The sequence below is a fragment of the Epinephelus lanceolatus genome, chromosome 15, assembly GCF_041903045.1.
Source record: "Epinephelus lanceolatus isolate andai-2023 chromosome 15, ASM4190304v1, whole genome shotgun sequence".
NCBI classification, from domain to species: domain Eukaryota; kingdom Metazoa; phylum Chordata; class Actinopteri; order Perciformes; family Serranidae; genus Epinephelus; species Epinephelus lanceolatus.
Genome location: NC_135748.1, coordinates 9,390,833 through 9,411,521, shown reverse-complemented (window position 1 = coordinate 9,411,521; position 20,689 = coordinate 9,390,833). Strand labels below are relative to the sequence as shown.

Genomic DNA, 20,689 nt, shown 5'->3' with positions numbered 1-20,689 from the left:
ATTAAAGGAGTTCTCAAAGCAGGAGAGCCTCTCGCAACAGCTTTTCCCAACCTCAAAGGGGGACATAAAGCATTTGATGTTTGTTGAAATTAAGACCACAGCACTACTTTGTGTGCGTTGAGCTTGGTTTTAAGAGCCACAGGGTGGATAAATAGCATGAAAAAGTGGCACTATACATTGAGTGGTAGTACAAAGTACACATTGAACATTATACGATATTTATTGTTGTGTTGTCAGTATTCCTGTTATTGGGCCCAATCCTACGCAAGTCCACAAAGTTTACATGACAATTCAATACACAACAGCAGCATTTAAGGGAAACTTCGGTATTTTCCAACCTGGACCTTATTTATTGTTTTTGAAATTAGTTCAGTATTAAGTGAGATCACTGCAGCAGAAGCAATATAACCCTCACTGGCAATTGTGCACTGTCAATGTTTGTCCACTAAAAGTGGAGGTTTTTGCTACTGACAGGCTCATTTATACTCAATGTTAGATATGGATAAGGATGGAGCCTTCTGTCCGTACTCTGCGTTCATTTTGTCTGTGTTTGTGCACGTTTTCTGAAAGCTTATGGATATGGATGAAACAGAGCAGTACCACTGGGGGTCGTGGAGATAGTGTAGCTAAGTTTAAGGGAGATACAGCCGTAGGAGGCAACGAAGAAATTCAAATAGCAGTGGAACAGAATGAATCAGCAGTACAGTGGAAAGAATTCTCCGTCCACATGTTGGGATGCAACGTTACATGGCCGCACAGACCTCCACCGCTTACAATGCTGCCTCCATTTAAAGGTATAATATTACGACCTCCTGCACTGTCGCCTTGTTTGTTGTTGTGTGCCGCTAGTGCCATCTATTGGCTGTATTTATATCATCATAAAGGATGCATGGAAGAATGAGTGCAATGACGTTTACAATATTTGAAATGGACATGTCTATTTTTGTGTCTGACAACATTATGAAAAGGACACTACAGAGAAATTAAACATTTTCTTTATCTTTTGCTCATCTGTTTGTTATTTTATGTGACCAAGTCCCATTCAAGGAGAAGTTTTGTTTTGAAATTCTTGTGAGAGGTGACCTGTCGCAGTAAAAATAAGGGTGGAAAAGCCCCTAAGAGTTGGAGAGAGGAGCGCTGGAAGAGTTTGTTGTGTTTTTCAATATCATGGCTGAATATTAAGCTGATTTTGACAATGTGGAAGAGTCCACAAGATTTCGGAACGAGACTTGGTCACACACAGTAGGAGCTCATTTATGGTCAACCTTGGATTTGGACACTCACAGAGCCTAACGTTCTTCTCAGGTACTTGAGGAGCTTCAGCTGGTCGGGTTGTACTCCAGCAGTGTTTTTCCTGTGTAGATCTTGTAGCCCTGCTGCCCTTCTCTTGCTTATACCCACCTATATAGTGAAATTAGTGAATATAATTCTCCGTCCACTATATCCACAATATTACGACCTTCTGCGGCGTTGCCTTGTTTGTTGTTGTGTGAAACTTTTGTCTCTGCACTCTAGTGCCATGTATTGTATCTATGCCATCATAAAGGATGCATGGAAGTACGAGGGCAGTAACATTTTCTATGTTTGAAATGGATGTATCTATTTTCGTATTTGTAGGGAGTATAAATGAGCTGTGTAAAACGTAAGTGAAATGTTTGATTTTTCTGTAGGGACCCTTTCCATAATGTTGTCCAACACTTAAAATAACAATATGAGCCTGTCAGTGGCAAAAACAGGCGCTTTTAGTGGACGTGAACTGCACAATACCTGTAGTGATTCCTTTGCAGCCTGTTTCAGCACTGCACTCTCAATACTGCACCAGTTTCAAAACCTGTGGTGTCCATCAGTCACTTTAACATAAAACCTTGAAAAATAGAATCCAGGTTTAAATATACCAAAGTTTCCCTTTAACTTGACATGATATTCATTTCCATGATGTACATTCAACGTACCAATACATACACCATTAGATACAACACAAGAAGACACAGATGAACTCTGAGAAAATAAGTGATGCTGCAATAATCTGAATTCTAATAATGAAAAAAGACCAAAGCAAAAATTTTAGTTTTACTGAAGTCTCTTTTCTGAAGATGCATTTTCAATATTTTATAGACTCACTTTTCTCTTCAGGGAGTGGATTCCATTCATACAGTAGCTGATAAATGAGTTAGTTGTTTGTGTGTTCTACTTTTGGTCGATACATCCAGCACTCCTGCTGCAACGCTCGTGAAATAGTTATGTGTGCCAAAATACAACAAGTGGTTATTTTTCTTACAAAATGTATGGGGTGTTCTGACAAAAACAAGTGCTTTTTTCTGTAATCTGCTTTCAACATCAAGCCAAGAATGACTCACCATATGGTAACAACATCTTATTTTAAAAACAACTCTGTGTGTTGGTTTTGTTCTTGAAGAAGAAATTCCAGATACAATGCCATTTGTTAAGACAGATTTAGAGCTAATCATTCTAGCGTACAGCTGGGAAGTTAATGTCAGAAGTTTTCTTGTTCAGGTGTGCATTTGTTCTGAAGCAGCCCAATCATCAGAATAAATGTTGGCATTACGTTTCTGCAAACCATGGAAATGTTAAATTTGTACATTTCATATAGAGCGGATATGTTAAAACTTTATACTTCTTTTCAGTTTTTGCGTTTATGTTGTGACAACGCTGTGGTTAACGTGTGAAGAGGCTTAGACACAAAGACCACTTGGTTAGGGTTATAAAAACATGTTTTAGCTTACAGAGGACATTTTATCCTCATTTTCAGGTTCATACTTGTATTTAAAGGGGAACCTCACCTTACTCACATAGTAAACATGAACAACTCTCCCAAATCCAAAAAGTAAGGTAAGGTAAGGTAAGGTAAAACATTAACATCCCCGGGGGGGGGGGCAATGTGGGATACAGACAGTAGTCATGAATAAAACAAAACACGTTTAGGGAGGCAAAATCTCTGCTCTAATGGAAGCATCTGAAACTCAACATGGAGGGGATGTTGAAAGTCTGAGACAATAGACCGAGCTTTAGAGTTGACCCTCTCTCACAGAACCAAAAAGCTAAAACTCAAATTTGTGATGTCATAGGATATAAAGTCTGGAGCTGCTCCATAGACAATGAATGGTGAAAGATGTTCTCGGCAACACGGAGAGAACCCAGGGGAGTATTCTCAGTATTAACGGCACATTTGTGGGTCCACATGATCAGGCTCCCATTCATTGTCTGTAGAGCAGCTCAAGACTTAATACCCTCTGACATCAACTTTGAGACTTACTTTTCTGGTTCCTGGATTTGAGAGAGAGTAGCTCATGTTCACAAATATTGATTAAACTTCTTTGGCCATGGAAATAACATACTGTAATTTTCAATTTACAACTCAGAGAGAGAGCTGTCTGATATTTCTATTAGAACCTGTTTCCATCCTTCCTTTGCCTGGACACTGTTGAATAAAAAGATTCTTAATCTCAAAAGGTTGTTTTCTGGTTAAGGAAAGGTTATACATGCTTAAATGGTAAAAAAACTTCATATTCCTCACACAGTCTTTGCAAGAATACCTGTATTCACCCAGAAACAACTGTGTAGCGCATGTCTCTTTAAGCCCCTTCCAAAAACGCCCAGTCTGCTCTGACTGGTCAGCGTTTCCTGGTCCTCCACATTTTGGACGGAGAGGATTGCGACATTTTTCACCATGAAACATCACCAATAACAGCTCCTAAACACAACAGGACATGTTCCAGCAGGAATATGATCCAAAACTGGGGAGAAATTAACAACATCTGCCACCAAGTTCCCTAAAGTTAGCATGTAGCTTGATTTAGCATTGTAGGCTATGTAATGTAAACACTTGAGGTAGAGTGCCCAGAGCAGATGACTATGTAAAGCTATCTGGCACACTATGAAGTCGTACTGTAGCCAGAGTAGAAAATGAGTTGGAAATTGAGTGTTCAGAGAGGTAGGAAACCAGGTTTTGCTGTCAGGGATTACCTCTACATATGTTCATCTCATTATTTGAAACTTTGGTCATGTTTAATATGAACATCCTTCACTGTAACATTGTAAGTCATAAGTTGTGCAAAGTTTCATGTTGTAAAGACATGAAACTTTGCACAGAGATGCCTCTCCTCATGAGGAACAAATTTGTCTCAAGAATTTAGATTTTTTTGAAAAACACTTCAAATCGATCTCTTCCTAGGAAGTTTGACCGATCTGCATGAAACTCGGTGAACATAATCTAGGGACCAATATCTAAAGTTCCCTCTTGGCAAAAGTTGGAAAACTTACTAAAGCTGAGCTTCTATAAGGCAATGAATATTGCGGAGGGCGTGGCTCATCACATAAAGGTGTATAACATCTCAAGGGTTTCACCCATCACCACGCAACTTTGTAGGCATATGACCACACATAATCTGAGGGGACCCCTCCATTATTGACCCCATCAAACAAAATGGGGGCGCTAGAGAGCTAATTTCTTATCTAGGCCTAACTGCCATATGGATTTTTACTAAACTTGGTAGATATGTAGAACAGGACGCCTCAAGGTGACTGGAGAAATTTAACTCTAATTGGCAACTGGGTGGCGCTATAGCAACAGAAAAATGCTTAAAAATGGCTAAAATGCGACCCATGGCTGTGGCTGCCATCAAAGTCACAAAAACTCTATCTGAACACATTGCTCTTCTTAATGGGTTCAGTTGACTATTTAATCTGCAATTTCCCATGACCTGTATCCCAAACACACACCATGTGAAACTGTACGTGGGCAACTGTGCACACAATGGGTATGGACTAGTAATAGAATAATGAAATGAATGAAATACTCAGCTTGGTTGCTACAAGGCTGGAGATGTCTGTTGTTGGTGGTCTGCTGCTGTCCATTGTCACACCATCCAACCCCCCCTCCTCCTCCTCCTGATAACAAAGTCATACATAATCAGAACTACGTCACTTTAGAAATGTTATGATGCATATGAAGCATACGAAATGTAACATATCCCTGGTTTGCAGAAACGTACAGTGCCAACATTTTATTCTGGTGACTGTGCTGTCTGTAAGTAGGTTTGCACACGAGCGGTGAGTCGACATGAGTCACTATGAGCTGATATGCGTCAGTGTTTCAGGATTCACCACTGTCCTATTTATCCATTGTCTGTGTGTCAACTCTAAAAAAAACAAAACAAAACCAAAAAAAAGCTATTTTATCATATTGCCTCTCCGAGTTGACACATCTTGGCTACTGTACCAGGGCTGCTCCTACAGAAACACCCACAGGTCATAGCTGCATTGTGGATGCTCATTCTGTTGTGAAATACTGGGGACTTTAACAATCGATGACCTTTTTCTTTGTGGAATAAACTTGATTTTGTTTGACTACTTGTGGATCTATCTCTGATGATGTTTTAACTGTCAGGCTGCAGCTCAGTGCAGTGTTTTTAATTTCAATAGTGAAATTCTTTAGGGGCAAGTTTTGCTTTTTTAAGCCGCCGCTGGTGTTTGATCGTACAGATTGTGGTTAGCTGTGTTTCATCAGAGGGCAGATGTTCAGAGGTTTTATCTGTGAGTGTGTGATCCTGGCTGCTGCGAGCTGCACTTCATATTTAAAGTGGATTCACTCAACACTAAACCCTGATCCACAGTGGACTACTGCTATCATGGATCAGGGCTGAATACTTAAACATCATGGGTCAGCTGATGTACAGCAGCAGCAGAATCCTAATCGTGTTTCACTCTATGTTTTTAGACTGATGATCTTTCTACTAGAGAATTCATGAAACGTAAAGTGTGGCACAGAGTGACAGTGAGATCTGTGTGATATGAAAACAGAGATGCAGATTGCTGGTTTCTTGAGCAGGCTTCTGTCACACCTGCAGTGTGCTTTTCTGATTACAGCTATTGACCCTCTGTTTTCAGAAAAATATATAATCCGTAACTATTATTTGTAAAAATTGTCACTGGCTCCAGCCGGCCCATTAACCCATTATCTCACAACAAATGAATCACATCTATCAGAAACAGGGTGCAATTTATAGGGGACACAGGGGACATGTACCCTGTACTTTTTCAGAAGGCAGTATTGGACCACTCCAATTTTTACAATCCTATAAGTGCAATAACATTCGAGAAAACAAACAAAACAACAACAAAAAAACAGGAGAAACTGTGGAGTTTTATGTTTTATGTTTTGATAATAGGTAATGTACATGTGTTTCTTTGGGACTGTTGCAACTGTATCAGCTGTGTGTATACAATTCTGCTTCTTGTATATCAGCAAGTTTGTTTGGTGTACACTGATTGTAGAAAATGTCTACTTCATTATTACTGGAATTTTATTATTGATTGGCTTTGCTAAGTCACACCCCTCGAAGGCTGGTTTTGTGGATTTCGAGATAAATGTTGTCTCTGGTAGAGATGTACCACTTTTCCTTCCTGATACCGATTCCAATCCCTGAACTTTAGGTATCTGCCGATACCAATCTGATACCAGTGCCTAAAATAAAGTTAAGCATAAAACTTTTTTTTGTTATATTATCCAGTGTTGACACAGATCAGGACACAGGTTGAAGTGCAGCCACACAATTTGGTAAAAAAGACATTTTAAAGGCTACAGTAGAATGCTTTTTAAACTCCGCTCTGTTTCCGTTTCGTCTGCCTGTAGCGTGCATATGCGTAATGACCTGAGGCATTACGTGATATTAACTAACCCTGACACTAGGCTACTGAATGTACAGGCTGCTTTTGCTTTTTAATAATCATAACACTGAACTTTGCCGTTATTCAATCAGCTGGGTGTCATTGCAGAGAGTACGTATGAACACTTTTTGCTTCCCCCAGGGCTCCCTCGCCTGTCTGCCAGCGAAAGTTCAGTTCTGGTTGAAAAGTTCTGGTGACATGGGGGGAAGCCCGACACTGCTCATCTGCACACACTATGATGATGCACAGCTGGTTGAAAAATGTGGGAGTTTCCATTTATATTAATTGTCTTCTGTCTCTATCAGCAGTGATGTGGTGGCTCACTTTTACACTGTGATCTGTATAGTTAGGCTTCAGCTTCTATCTTTATCTTTTTAACCTGTTTTTGCAGCTGAGTGAGTTTGACATCCTGGATGTATCCTTCAAACACACATTGTAGTACTGTCTCTCTGCTTATCTTGAGAGTCGCTGATTTGTTTTTCCAAAAATGTGATAATATTTCTTCAGGGAGTGCAGTAAGTGACAGTGTGGGCTCTATGCTTGTTGTGACAGCTCAATGGACCATCATAAAGGGGCGGGACTCAGCAAAGGGTCAATTGACTGTTGCTAACAATTGGCTCGTGAGATTTGACTTAGAAATGTGTCAACTGGGAAAAGGCATGTGGAGTCTAATATTTCCACAACTGTTTTTTGCCACATTTAAGTGTCAAAATACATCTCGGTATTTTCTGTTTGTTATTTTTAATCTTTTTTTGCCAATACAAATACACAGATCTGTAAGGTCATCACTCAGAGTATAAGCACTTTCTCTTCTCATGGATGCTATTAATGCCCACAAAGGCTCGAGGCCCTTTTCTCCTGACTCAGCTGACATTGCAGCACCAGAGCCAAGGGTGTTTTTGGTGTTAGAAAGGTGGCTCTTTTTAACCCGGCTAGATTGCCATGGCAAATTATGTTGCATGACTAACCTGGTCCAGAGGAGGTTATGTTCAGAGTTAGGGATTGTAGTTGGCCAAAAAAAGGACCTTTCACTAAGCAGCTTCATTGTAAATAGCATCACTTTATAGTCATTAATCTATGAGCAGTACAGATTCTCAGATAGGGGAATTTTTTTATTATTATTATTATTATTATTATTATTATTATTTTTCCCCAGAAAATCCAAGCATATTCTTGCTCGGATTTTCTCCATCACTGATAGTTTTATTCTATTTGCAAGGTTGTTGTTGTTCTCACTTAACTACTGAATGTGTTTGTCGTGTTCTCTGGTCAATTTGCAATGCTAGCTCTACAACAGTGGTTTCCAGCTGACGGGTTGCAGTCCAAAAGTGGGTTGCTGGTCCATTCTGAGTGGACCAAAGGTGACTTGCAAAACAATCGAGTTTGTAATAAACATGCTTTATTTTGAAGTACAGTGAATTTCTGGCACAGAGCTTTTATTTTGAAGTGCAGTTTCCTGCCGTAGAGTGAGTGATTTAACGGGCACTTTGGCCCAATCCCAAACCACTCCCTACCCACTACCACTTCACTACTGAGTGTCACTCCAAATCAAGTTACACTCGCAGCTGCAAAGGGCACTCCTGATTAAGGGGAAGTGTATGAAAGAGAAGCCAAACCATGGGACGCCCTCGCCACTCTACCGGAAGCAGGAAGCAGATGTAACCATGGATACCGACAGACGCTTTGTGAAAGCAAAATAGAGCAAGAGGCTATTAAAAAAAACATTTAAATATTAATTAAAATGAGTTAAATTAGAAATAAACTTGAATAAGTCAGATAAGAGATACAGTGCAATGAAATAAAAGTAGTTAACTTGTTCATATTTTCTAGACAGTTCATACATTCACAGATGAACTTCAATCATTAATCTGGGCAATCTTACTCCTTGCAGCATTCCTCTTTTTAGTGAAGAGACTCATTTTTTAATTCGTAGATTGATTAACTGCTTTGTTTTTTCTTCTGTCCCTGTGAACACATAATATATAAATAAAGTCAGTGTGAGGAAAACAAATGTGTGTGTTTGATCGAAAATATTTTGCAAAGTAGAAAGACGGAACTCTTACATTTGTGCGTTGTTTCCTCCATTTTGATGTTGCACTTCCTGCTGGGCTCATCAGAAGCCTGCACTGATGCACACTCACTATCTAAGGGCTGACTAGTCCACTTGCACTCAGCGATCATTGGTTTGGGACAGCCCTTAATATGGCACAGCTCCGCGTGACCGTGCAAACGGATGGGGAGTGAATAGGGCGAGGGGATAGGGGCTGGTTTGGGATTGGGCCTCTGTGTGGGCCTTGAACTAATGACTAAGGAGAAAGACAGAAAGAGAAAGATCAAAGACAGCCTGGGATAACACTCTTGGCAGTGTCAGAAATTTGGGATGATCATCTCACTGTGTGACTGCTGTTATGACCTACGCCTACTAACCAATAGAAATGCAGCATGAAATGATGCACTGGTGCTAAACCCAAACAAACCGATAGATAGCAGGTCGCCATGGAGGCTATACAGGCTAAGAGAAATGTGTGGGATTCCAGCAAAGAGGAAAACCTTGTGGAGTTGTGGCAGCAGAAGCCTTGTCTGTATGATGTGTCCTCCAGCTCTGACCATGATCACGTAAAGAAGGACAAAGTATGGAAGGAAATGGCGGCAGAGTTGCAACTGCCATGTGAGCAACCTAGCAGCTAGCAAACACACACACAGACACACCACAGTATACTTGTTTTAATAATGTGACCCTCGTGTTGTGCTTCACAGTTGGAGAGGTAATAACGTGTGCAGCATCCCTATGCACTCAGTATGGGAAGCTACTGCATTGTACATACATCGTAGCCTGCGATTCAGTACTGTCATCGCACAGTCTGCATACATCAAACTTGATGTCATACCAAAGTTTATCAGATCGATGTCGCACAGTGTAGCTTGCACTAAACTTATAAGATTGCTAAAATCTCACAGTCTATTGGAGGCTTTAGGTATTAATACAGATACTAAATCAATCAATTTCACTTTGATTTGACCAAAGTGATTTTCACAATCATCCATTTTATGAAAAAAATGGTGTTTTTTTTGCTTTACCTTGAGGGATCTGAAAAAGTAAAGCCTTTTTAGCATTTGTATATAAACATTACAACTCAAGTAATATGATGGCAAACATTACATGACCTTTCAAAAAGGGGATTTCTGATCAGTTTGCATCCTGTTTCAGATGCTTTTAGTTTGTTTTAAAGCTGAGATTTCTTGTCGGTAAAAGTGTTGCTTACATTCTACACAGTAAGCGTAAAAGAATTTTTAAAGAAAATTTCTAATCAGTACTGTCCCTTACCAATTTAATGCTTCATCAGTGAGAAGTGATTGCACGTGACGAAAAGCCTTTTCTGTTGACACATTTCAGGTTCTGTGCTGTTTTAAATTTTTCTTATTAAGAAATTAATTGAATTGAAAATTGAAAGCTAGGCAGCGCTCTGTTTTCCATAAATGTTATTGTTCCTTTAAATGTATTTAGCTCAAGTAACCTAAAGAATTAGTCCTCACATCAATGAGCCATTAAATTGCCTCTTAAGCAAATATGTTTCAAGTGTAAAGGCGATCAGCTCTTGTGGAGAGTGCATTGTTAAGCAGTTCTCAGCAGCACCTGTCTCGTGTCCATCAGGAGGCTCAAACATGAATGCTAACTGGAAAATGTAAGTCCAGGCCTGATTCGTCTAATGGTGTCTTCATGTGCGGTTGTGCTCGGATTGCTGTCCAGCGCTCGCATACAGGGCCAAACACAGCACTTTGTTCTGCAGTTCAATAAGTCTGCATAGAATTTATGACTGCTTGGTACCTGTGTGTGATGTGCTATTACCTGCTATTTTTACTGTCGTGAGTCAGATTGCTCAAATACTCTGATGCTACTTTCAGTACATACTGTGAATACAGCTGGGAAATACCTCCTGCCAACAGCAACAGGTAGAATATGTGTGACTATTTTTTCCTTAAGCCTCCATTATGACTCACCAGGCGTTATTCATTTAGGAGCTATGTCAACACACAGCAGGAAATCAGGCAGAATTGATAGCCTGAGGAATTAAATATAAAATCACACTAATGCAATCAATTGTTGATAAAGAAATATCTGCGGGAGTTTGTCTGTGGCTCATTTTGACATTATATATAAAGATGTTTTAAATGTTATGTAATATTTCTGAAGTGTATGAAGAACACTGTGGAGCTCAAGGTGTGAATAGAAGTATGTTTGTCACAGAGGAAACTGGCAATAAAGTAAATACAATTTAAGGACACATGAATTCATTATCTGTAACTGCTTATCCTGTTAGCTAACACTGGGCAAGAGGCGGGGTACACCCTGGACAGGTCACCAGATTATCACAAAGCTGACACAAAGAGACAGACAACCATTCATGCCTACATTCACACCTATAGGCAATTTAGAGTTAACAGTTAACATAACCTGCATGTCTTTGGACTGTGGGAGGAATCCAGAGTATCCAGCGAAAACCCTTGCTGACACAGGGAGAACATGCAAACCCCACACAGAAGGGCTCCCATACCCTTGGTTAAAACTAGGAACCCTCTTGCTGTGAGACAACAATGCTAACCACTGCATCACCATGCCGACAGTTTAAGAGAAAACCATATTTAAACGAGTCTCATAACCAACATGGTTGTTAAAGAGTAAAGGGTTTTGGCACTCTATGTGTAATGGTGACCTGGTTTCATTGCGAAGTCATTGAATACCAGCGCCTGGGCAGTGACTTCCAGCATCAAAAACACAGATGAAAACAGCTGTCCTTTCTCATCTGTATGATAACAACGAAACAAAATGAAATTTAAGGGGGCAAAAGTCTGAGCAGGGTGCATGGGTGGGAGGTGTGGTGGATGGGTCCAACAACCACCGACTTTCACTCAGTAGGGCCAATGTTCCCTTCCCGTATGATTGTAAAGCCAAACCCTATTCCTTTTTCCGAAACCCAACCACGTGGCCAGATGTAACCATGTGACACTAACACATCCGGTGAACATTTAGAATAGAATAAAATAGGGGCGCCGGTGGCTTAGTGGTAGAGCAGGCGCCCCATGTACAAGGTTGTTGCCGCAGCGGTCCAGGTTCGACTCCAGCCTGTGGCCCTTTGCTGCATGTCTCTCTCTCTCTCTCCCCCCTTCACACTTCACTATCCTATCAATTAAAGTAAAAAAAAATCCCTAAAAAATATCTTAAAAAAAAAAAAGAAAAAAAAAATAGAATGGAAAGAACTTTATTCATCCCGAAGGGAAATTCAACTGTCCAGTAGCTCATAAAAGACAACAACCAGCATGATTCTGTGTTAATTTTGTGTGAATGAAAATGATGTTTCCCAGCTAAAATTCTGCTCATCTACCTTAACAACACAGTTTACACATTTTTGTAACTACTGATTCATTAAATTGGAGTACTAGTGAGTGAAACATGATGCCAGATTTAGCAGCAGACTTCGGTTAATATCAGAAATATGAAGTAGTAGTAAAATAAATAATGATAGGCATTAAGTTTATCTGATATGACAGAAGTTAGATAAATCAGTAACACATTCCCAACCTAAATGACTATTATTATAGATGTTGAAATGGGCAATTTTCTAATGTAGGTTGAGAATGAGTCAGACATGACTTCTCTGCTCCCAAAACTCTTTTGGTTTTATTATTTCTTACGTCATTCCAAGCATGTGAAAACATAGTCTGTGCTTTTAAGAGTAGCATGTGCACGACAGGTCCTGTATCGATTTCATAAGGGACAGTGCATTTTATGTTTCAATATGGGACGATCCTCTCGGTTAGGGTTGCAGCGGTAATCGGTTTTAAGGTATATAGGCATCAGTGGCGTGCACAGACAATTTGAAGGGCAGGGGCGAAAAGAAAAGAAAGGGCACATACAGCGCGTTCTCGCCACTGAAGAGGGCACTGAGTTCCGCATGTTTTCGAGGGCACTTTAGACATGTTTATATGTTATACAAATGGCACATTATAAAGCCTTAAAACAGACTAACTAGACAGACTACTCAAGTTAGTTTGTAGTTAGGATCAGCATCCACGAGAACTGTGTAGATTCAACGTTGGACTGTGAAGAACACACAGAGACATGGATGTATGAAGGAAATAAATCCCTGGGGGGGGTCAGGGGGTCCTCCCCCAGAAAATTTTCAATTAAGAAGATGCCATTTCCTGTATTCTAGTGCATTTTAAAACCATATTAGCACCAGATAATCCAAACTGGTTCTGTGAGATACAGTTCTGGCTCAATATAGATCAAAAAAGGGCCCAACATAAAAGTCATTGCAACAGTAATGTTTTTACCACCCAAGAGGGCAGTTTATCATGTTTTAACCAGCCAAGAGGGCAGTTTAGTGTGTTTTTTCCACCCAAGAAGGCAGTTTAGTGTGTTTTGCCAACCAGGAGGGCACTTTAGCACGCGTTTTTACCACCCAAGAGGGCAGTTTATCATGTTTTAACCAGCCAAGAGGGCAGTTTAGTGTGTTTTTTCCACCCAAGAAGGCAGTTTAGTGTGTTTTGCCAACCAGGAGAGCACTTTAGCATGCGTTTTTACCACCCAAGAGGGCAGTTTATCATGTTTTAACCAGCCAAGAGGGCAGTTTAGCGTGTTTTTTCCACCCAAGAAGGCAGTTTAGTGTGTTTTGCCAACCAGGAGGGCATTTTAGCACGCGTTTTTACCACCCAAGAGGGCAGTTTATCATGTTTTAACCAGCCAAGAGGGCAGTTTAGTGTGTTTTTTCCACCCAAGAAGGCAGTTTAGTGTGTTTTGCCAACCAGGAGGGCATTTTAGCATGCGTTTTTACCACCCAAGAGGGCAGTTTATCATGTTTTAACCAGCCAAGAGGGCAGTTTAGTGTGTTTTTTCCACCCAAGAAGGCAGTTTAGTGTGTTTTGCCAACCAGGAGGGCACTTTAGCATGCGTTTTTACCAGCCAAGAGGGCAGTTTATCATGTTTTAACCAGCTAAGAGGGCAGTTTAGTGTGTTTTTTGGCTCCAAAGAGGACACTTTAGCGTGTGTTTTGGCTCCCAGGAGGGCATTTTGGCTGCCAAGAGGGCACTTTAGTGCGCGTTTTGGCTCCCAGGAGGGCACTTTAGCGCGCATTTTGGCTCCCAGGACGGCATTTTGGCTGCCAAGAGGGCACTTTAGCGTGCGTTTTGGCTCCCAGGATGGCACTTTAGCTCACGTTTTTCAACAATCGGGCCACGAGGGGGGGATATTAAAATTGACGGTTATCACACTGTGTACATTTGCATAACTTTATTTTAGTTATTTTCAAGAGTGACAATTAACATAAACTTTCATTAAAAAAAATGGTTTCAAGAAGGGTTGCAGCAGTCAGTCTCGACTTTATTTTACTCTGTACATATATTTTCATTTAAAAAAAAAAGCAATTATAGGAATAAAACCAACCAAAAATAACCCCTCTAGCTTCATTCCTTTAAGTAAAATTGACTTATAATAGTAACTCTGTAATACCATGATATAGTGAAAGTGGGATGTTCTCTGAGACGGTTATCATACAGTGAAAATCTCATACTGTTGCAACTACTGGATGGGTGGCAACATATTTCTGTCAGTACACAGGCGATGTCAAATGTACCATTTGTTACAGAAACAATCCCTTTTTGTTCTGGGTGCATGTTGAAGTCACAAATTTAGCTCAGTCTGGTTGTTTGTAATGATACAGGCCCGGACAGCCCAACAGGTACTAGAGCTCCGTGGGACAATTTAGGAAATGCTAATTTGGTGTTAGTTCAAAATATGTTAAAAACAAAGCACTATTTGCCAAATTAAAGGTGAATTACTTTTGGAAAAGAAACACCCTTGATGGTTAGCCACCAAGATTAGCCACTGGGACTACATAGACAGGCAATGCAGCTCACTACTACTATTTCTGCTATCTCAAAGTAAGTTGCACCAACAATCATTTCTACAGTTGCACCCTCAGAAAAAAGGTGGACACAAATAAAACATGTACAGTACAGGCCAAAAGTTTGGACACACCTTCTCATTCAATGCGTTTTCTTTATTTTCATGACTATTTACATTGTAGATTCTCACTGAAGGCATCAAAACTATGAATGAACACATGTGGAGTTATGTACTTAACAAAAAAAGGTGAAATAACTGAAAACATGTTTTATATTCTAGTTTCTTCAAAATAGCCACCCTTTGCTCTGATTACTGCTTTGCACACTCTTGGCATTCTCTCCATGAGCTTCAAGAGGTAGTCACCTGAAATGGTTTCCACTTCACAGGTGTGCCTTATCAGGGTTAATTAGTGGAATTTCTTGCTTTATCAATGGGGTTGGGACCATCAGTTGTGTTGTGCACAAGTCAGGTTAATACACAGCCGACAGCCCTATTGGACAACTGTTAAAATTCATATTATGGCAAGAACCAATCAGCTAACTAAAGAAAAACCAGTGGCCATCATTACTTTAAGAAATGAAGGTCAGTCAGTCCGGAAAATTGCAAAAACTTTAAATGTGTCCCCAAGTGGAGTCGCAAAAACCATCAAGCGCTACAACGAAACTGGCACACATGAGGACCGACCCAGGAAAGGAAGACCAAGAGTCACCTCTGCTTCTGAGGATAAGTTCATCCGAGTCACCAGCCTCAGAAATCGCAAGTTAACAGCAGCTCAGATCAGAGACCAGATGAATGCCACACAGAGTTCTAGCAGCAGACCCATCTCTAGAACAACTGTTAAGAGGAGACTGCGCCAATCAGGCCTTCATGGTCAAATAGCTGCTAGGAAACCACTGCTAAGGAGAGGCAACAAGCAGAAGAGATTTGTTTGGGCCAAGAAACACAAGGAATGGACATTAGACCAGTGGAAATCTGTGCTTTGGTCTGATGAGTCCAAATTTGAGATCTTTGGTTCCAACCGCCGTGTCTTTGTGAGACGCAGAAAAGGTGAACGGATGGATTCCACATGCCTGGTTCCCACTGTGAAGCATGGAGGAGGAGGTGTGATGGTGTGGGGGTGTTTTGCTGGTGACACTGTTGGGGATTTATTCAAAATTGAAGGCACACTGAACCAGCATGGCTACCACAGCATCCTGCAGCGACATGCCATCCCATCCGGTTTGCGTTTAGTTGGACGATCATTTATTTTTCAACAGGACAATGACCCCAAACACACCTCCAGGCTGTGTAAGGGCTATTTGACCAAGAAGGAGAGTGATGGAGTGCTGCGGCAGATGACCTGGCCTCCACAGTCACCGGACCTGAACCCAATGGAGATGGTTTGGGGTGAGCTGGACCGCAGAGTGAAGGCAAAGGGGCCAACAAGTGCTAAACACCTCTGGGAGCTCCTTCAAGACTGTTAGAAAACCATTTCAGGTGACTACCTCTTGAAGCTCATGGAGAGAATGCCAAGAGTGTGCAAAGCAGTAATCAGAGCAAAGGGTGGCTATTTTGAAGAAACTAGAATATAAAACATGTTTTCAGTTATTTCACCTTTTTTTGTTAAGTACATAACTCCACATGTGTTCATTCATAGTTTTGATGCCTTCAGTGAGAATCTACAATGTAAATAGTCATGAAAATAAAGAAAATGCATTGAATGAGAAGGTGTGTCCAAACTTTTGGCCTGTACTGTATGTAATGAATACATAAATCAAGGAAGGAAGGGGATATGATAGAAACTATCGAATAAATAATTATAATGTATTATAATATTCACCCTACGGTGCATCCAGATTTTCCTGACACAGCTGTGATGAATAACAGTCTCTACATAACCTGAAAAAGCTAAAGCAAATATTACAGAGAAGACTTTTCAAGGAAACAGTTATGAAAACATTCACTGCACATTCACCCCCGAAAAACAAGGCCAGTGATTTAATTTCCATAGGGGAAGATGAAGGAAATGGCCTAAAGAAAAAACAACACATTACTCTAATATAAAGCTCCTTTTGTGCATGTCTTTGTGTCACATTAAATGCAGAACTGAATGAGTACCCACTGTGGTAACATATAACTGTCAGATATCTCTCAAGGGTTTGCAACAAACTCAAAGTCTGAATAGCTGACAGCTCAACACACGGTTAGATTCCTTCCAGTCAAATTTCAGACAAAGCGTCAAAGAGCTTAATTGGTAGACTTATATTTTTTGAGGTGAGTCACCTACTGTTTGTGGGCTCAATTATTAGCACAGGCGTTCCTGGCTAAAACCACAACTGGAATTATTTTCGGAAATGAGCTTTTAAAGCTCCTGCATTGCCATGATCACACATTGTATTCAGGAATTAAGAAAGTATGCCACATGTCAGGTCAGACTCTTCATGAAATGGCCAGCGGTGCCTTTCATAATTTCACCCCATTCCCACCCTTTCACCCCTCAAGTGCGGCCAACCAAAGATAAAGGCTAAAAAATGCTATGAAGCCCGAGGGCTTTGGTGCTCAGGACCCTTAAGTAGGGACATTTATAAATATTACAAAGCAGAGCACCTGTCGGAACATATTTCAATCACAAGAAGACTGAAATCCTTTCCGGGTCAACATGGGAACCAGATATAATTAAATGGCTTCCTATTTCACCAGTTGTCCTTTGGAATAGTTAATGTGAGTATTATACCAGCAAGCAGCATGGCCCGCTCTGGCACGGGACACTGGCTCTTTAGCAAAAGCCGTCAATCTCAGAGTCTTAGGAGCCATGTATAATCCCTTTATGTTTGCAGGGCTCATGTGGTCACTGAGAGTTTAGAGTCATAATTCTACTGGGCTTAATTACATTCTCTAGTTAACTCTGGACATGCTAATTCCTACAGCTTAAAAAACTGCTAGAATATAGAGAGGACCTGTGTGTATACAACGATATGACATCTTTATGAGTGTACAAGTAAAACTAAACGGATGTAGATAAAATAACCAATACTTCCAACTAGATTTACCCCTGCTGTGATATTTTGCCCATTTTGTTGATGTTTTCCTAGCCAGTGAGTTTACTGGGGTACTTCTGTCGTTAAATTTCTATCTACGAACATACAGTTACAGTTGTGCAGTGTCATGTAAGTTTGACTGAACTACCTTCATCCCTTGATGCATTTGTTAGGCCCCTTTCGGACTGACAAAAAAATCCACTAACATCTGGCTTTTTATGTAATTGGAAAGGTCAGCAGTGATGGAAATACAACATCTGGGCGAACGTGCTAATTTTAACCCCTCTAGCTGTGAGATGTAGTGACAAAATACCATCCTTCTCTGCCCAAGCAGCACTCAAACGTCGTTCCAAATTAGTCCACACTAACTTTCAAAGAGAGACTTAATAAGAAAGAGATAGGTATAAAAAGAAGTAACTGTTGTAACATTTTCACTAGTGATGGTTAAATCGAAGCTTCATGAAGCAGTGAACCACTTTGACACAACTGCTTCAAGAATGACACACTGCTTCCAAGCATTTCATACAGTCAGAAGAGTGACATCTGCTGGCTGTGTGTCAGAACTGCATCTAAGTGGAAGACCTGGAAAAGCCTGTAACGAGGCCTTGCTCTCGGTAGTCACGTGATTGTGGTCGTGCCAAAGCAGGAATCGAAACACTGTCTCGGAACACTTGTGCTTCAAAAGATCGACACTGTGTCGAGCAAACTGGCTCCAGCGTAACATCACTAATTTTCACTGGCCTCCATGCTGCTTTCTACTGATTACTACCTTATTTTCCAGCCTGTCTATGACGATGAACGTGACACACCAGGAAGAGAAACAGAAAGGCATGCTCCTCTGCTGCGGAGACATGTACACAGTTCTAGTCTAGTGGCAACAAGAAAGGAGTTTAGTGCCTATTTTAGAGGCTTTTCTTGTGTTTCAAAAATCAGCATACACACGCTAATTTCGTAGGAAAGGGGTATTAGTAATTCATACCATAAAAGGAAGTGCTAACATATTAAGATGCTTCTTAATAGAAAGAATAGGAATGCAGCTGTATGCTGCTCTTTATTGAAGGTGAGAGCCGACATGCATGTCCTCAACCGATCAGTAAACCTTCAGGCTCAGGCTTCAGGAGATTTTTGGCCAATTTATCCCCTGGCATGCAGCAAAGGGTCGCAGAATTGAACGGACCACACACTAAACCAAGTGAGCTAGAGGTCACCCCACTAGCATAGTTCTGTTGACATGTAAAAACTATATATATATATATATATATATATATATATATATATATATATATATATATATATATATATATAGTGGATACGTTAATTTTGTCTGTCTCTAGAAATCCCAGAGTTGTGTACATTTCCTTTATGATCTACTGGTATTCGTGTAAAATACATCAAGCCTGGCAGAAAATTTCAGGGGGACAAGGATGCCAGGTTAGAGAATTGATACTGTGATTGTTTTATGTCAGTGCAGTCCCTGGCATCCTAGTTAGCTGCTTTGCAGCACTTTGTGCTTATGAATGGGTTTGATCTGTAGCTAGGCTCACCAGAACAATCCATGTAGGTAAGATTTGTGCTTTGTCTGAAGTATTTCAGAATGGTATGTTTCATTTCAGTTTTAAAAGGTACAAGACTTCATGGATGAGGAGAAAATAGGTGGTCTGGCAAATCTCTGTCAGGTTAATATCCCTATCTCAGAGCAACACATAGGGCAGCTTCCCTAAGCTTTTCATAGGGAATCTTTTGGACCAGACATCAATACATTGGATGACACAGTACAAAATGGGGCTTAGGATGACCCAGAGTAATGGCCATTACAGAAGACAGCCTAAATGTACTGTAATGAGTCATAGAGAAAGGATAATAATGGGAATAAATGTATTGGCCTCACAGTGGCCTCTCGCCTTCAGCCTGTATGAGGAACAAATTATTTTCCCGTTTATAACTATTTCTGCTCAAACTCAACAGTATAAATATTTAATTAACAAGTGTCCCTGCGCTCTCTAGACGTTTGCATGATTGGAGTGAGTGAAAACAATGTTGACTTGAAACACTCCACCTGTGACCACCTACATGCTGTGGGGGCACGCTGTCATTGTGACAAGGTTAATCACTGCACAAAATATTTCATTCATGTGTCGACTAGACAATCAGAGCACATTGTATTTCCCTTATGCGACGCTCTGTGGGCACTGCACTATCCAAGCACTGCATACTGTAATTTCCCTAAGCACCGTGCATGGCAAAGATGAACCGTGAACAAACCAACCACATGAGGAGCAGAGACTGGCTTTTTTAGGGCTGTAAATTCTGATTTTATGAGCAAGCCAATTCACAATGCTTTGCTAATAACTCCATATGCAGCTAATGTTTGAAGACATTTTCTCACACAGTCCCATTTCACAAGAATGAATCACAAAAAAGCCTTCAACATATCTTTTATATTCACAATGTATATGTATGTGTATTTTCTGCACATAGCATCTTAGAATTCAAACATACTCTGATGTAATGAGGTTATGCAGCCTGCTTTGCTGATGCTGACATTTTAAATAATATAGACTATGTTTAAAGAGTGACTTTATGCTTTCAGTGTCCTCAGAGTCAATACAAAAGTATTTAACCATAAAACTCACATGACAGTGAAAAATGTGGAGAGGATTTTGGAGAGATGGTGACATCTATGTTAAACATATTTTTAATATGAGTAAATGGCTCTTTAGTGGCCCAGAATATTAGCACAGAAGTTAAAAAAAAACAGCCACAATTGATCCTTAAATAAATCTCTTTCCTGACCTGTCCAGTCATAGATGAGCAACTGAACCACAGACCTGCAAAATTTGGATTTCTCCATGTTGAAGTGATCTGCACAGGCTTTATGAAGAGAAATACTCTGTATTTAAAGATTTGTGTCCCTTTTTAAAAATTTTGCCTCCCCCAATGTTTGTATATTAAGATGTACAATGTGTCTGAACCTCTTCTCACTGTACAAAAATGAAGCCAAAATATCCCGCTTACGGTTGCTGTCATCTTGTGCTGGTGACATCATTTGGAGCCAGAGTCTGTGCAGTAGCAATCTCTGGTG

General features: G+C 40.4%; 1 protein-coding gene across 1 annotated transcript in view; it reads left to right on the top strand.

Moving 5' to 3' along the window:
- The window catches only part of sntg2 (syntrophin, gamma 2), a 158,107-nt gene that overhangs the window by 120,847 nt on the left and 16,571 nt on the right, over positions 1-20,689 (top strand). The window lies entirely within an intron of this gene.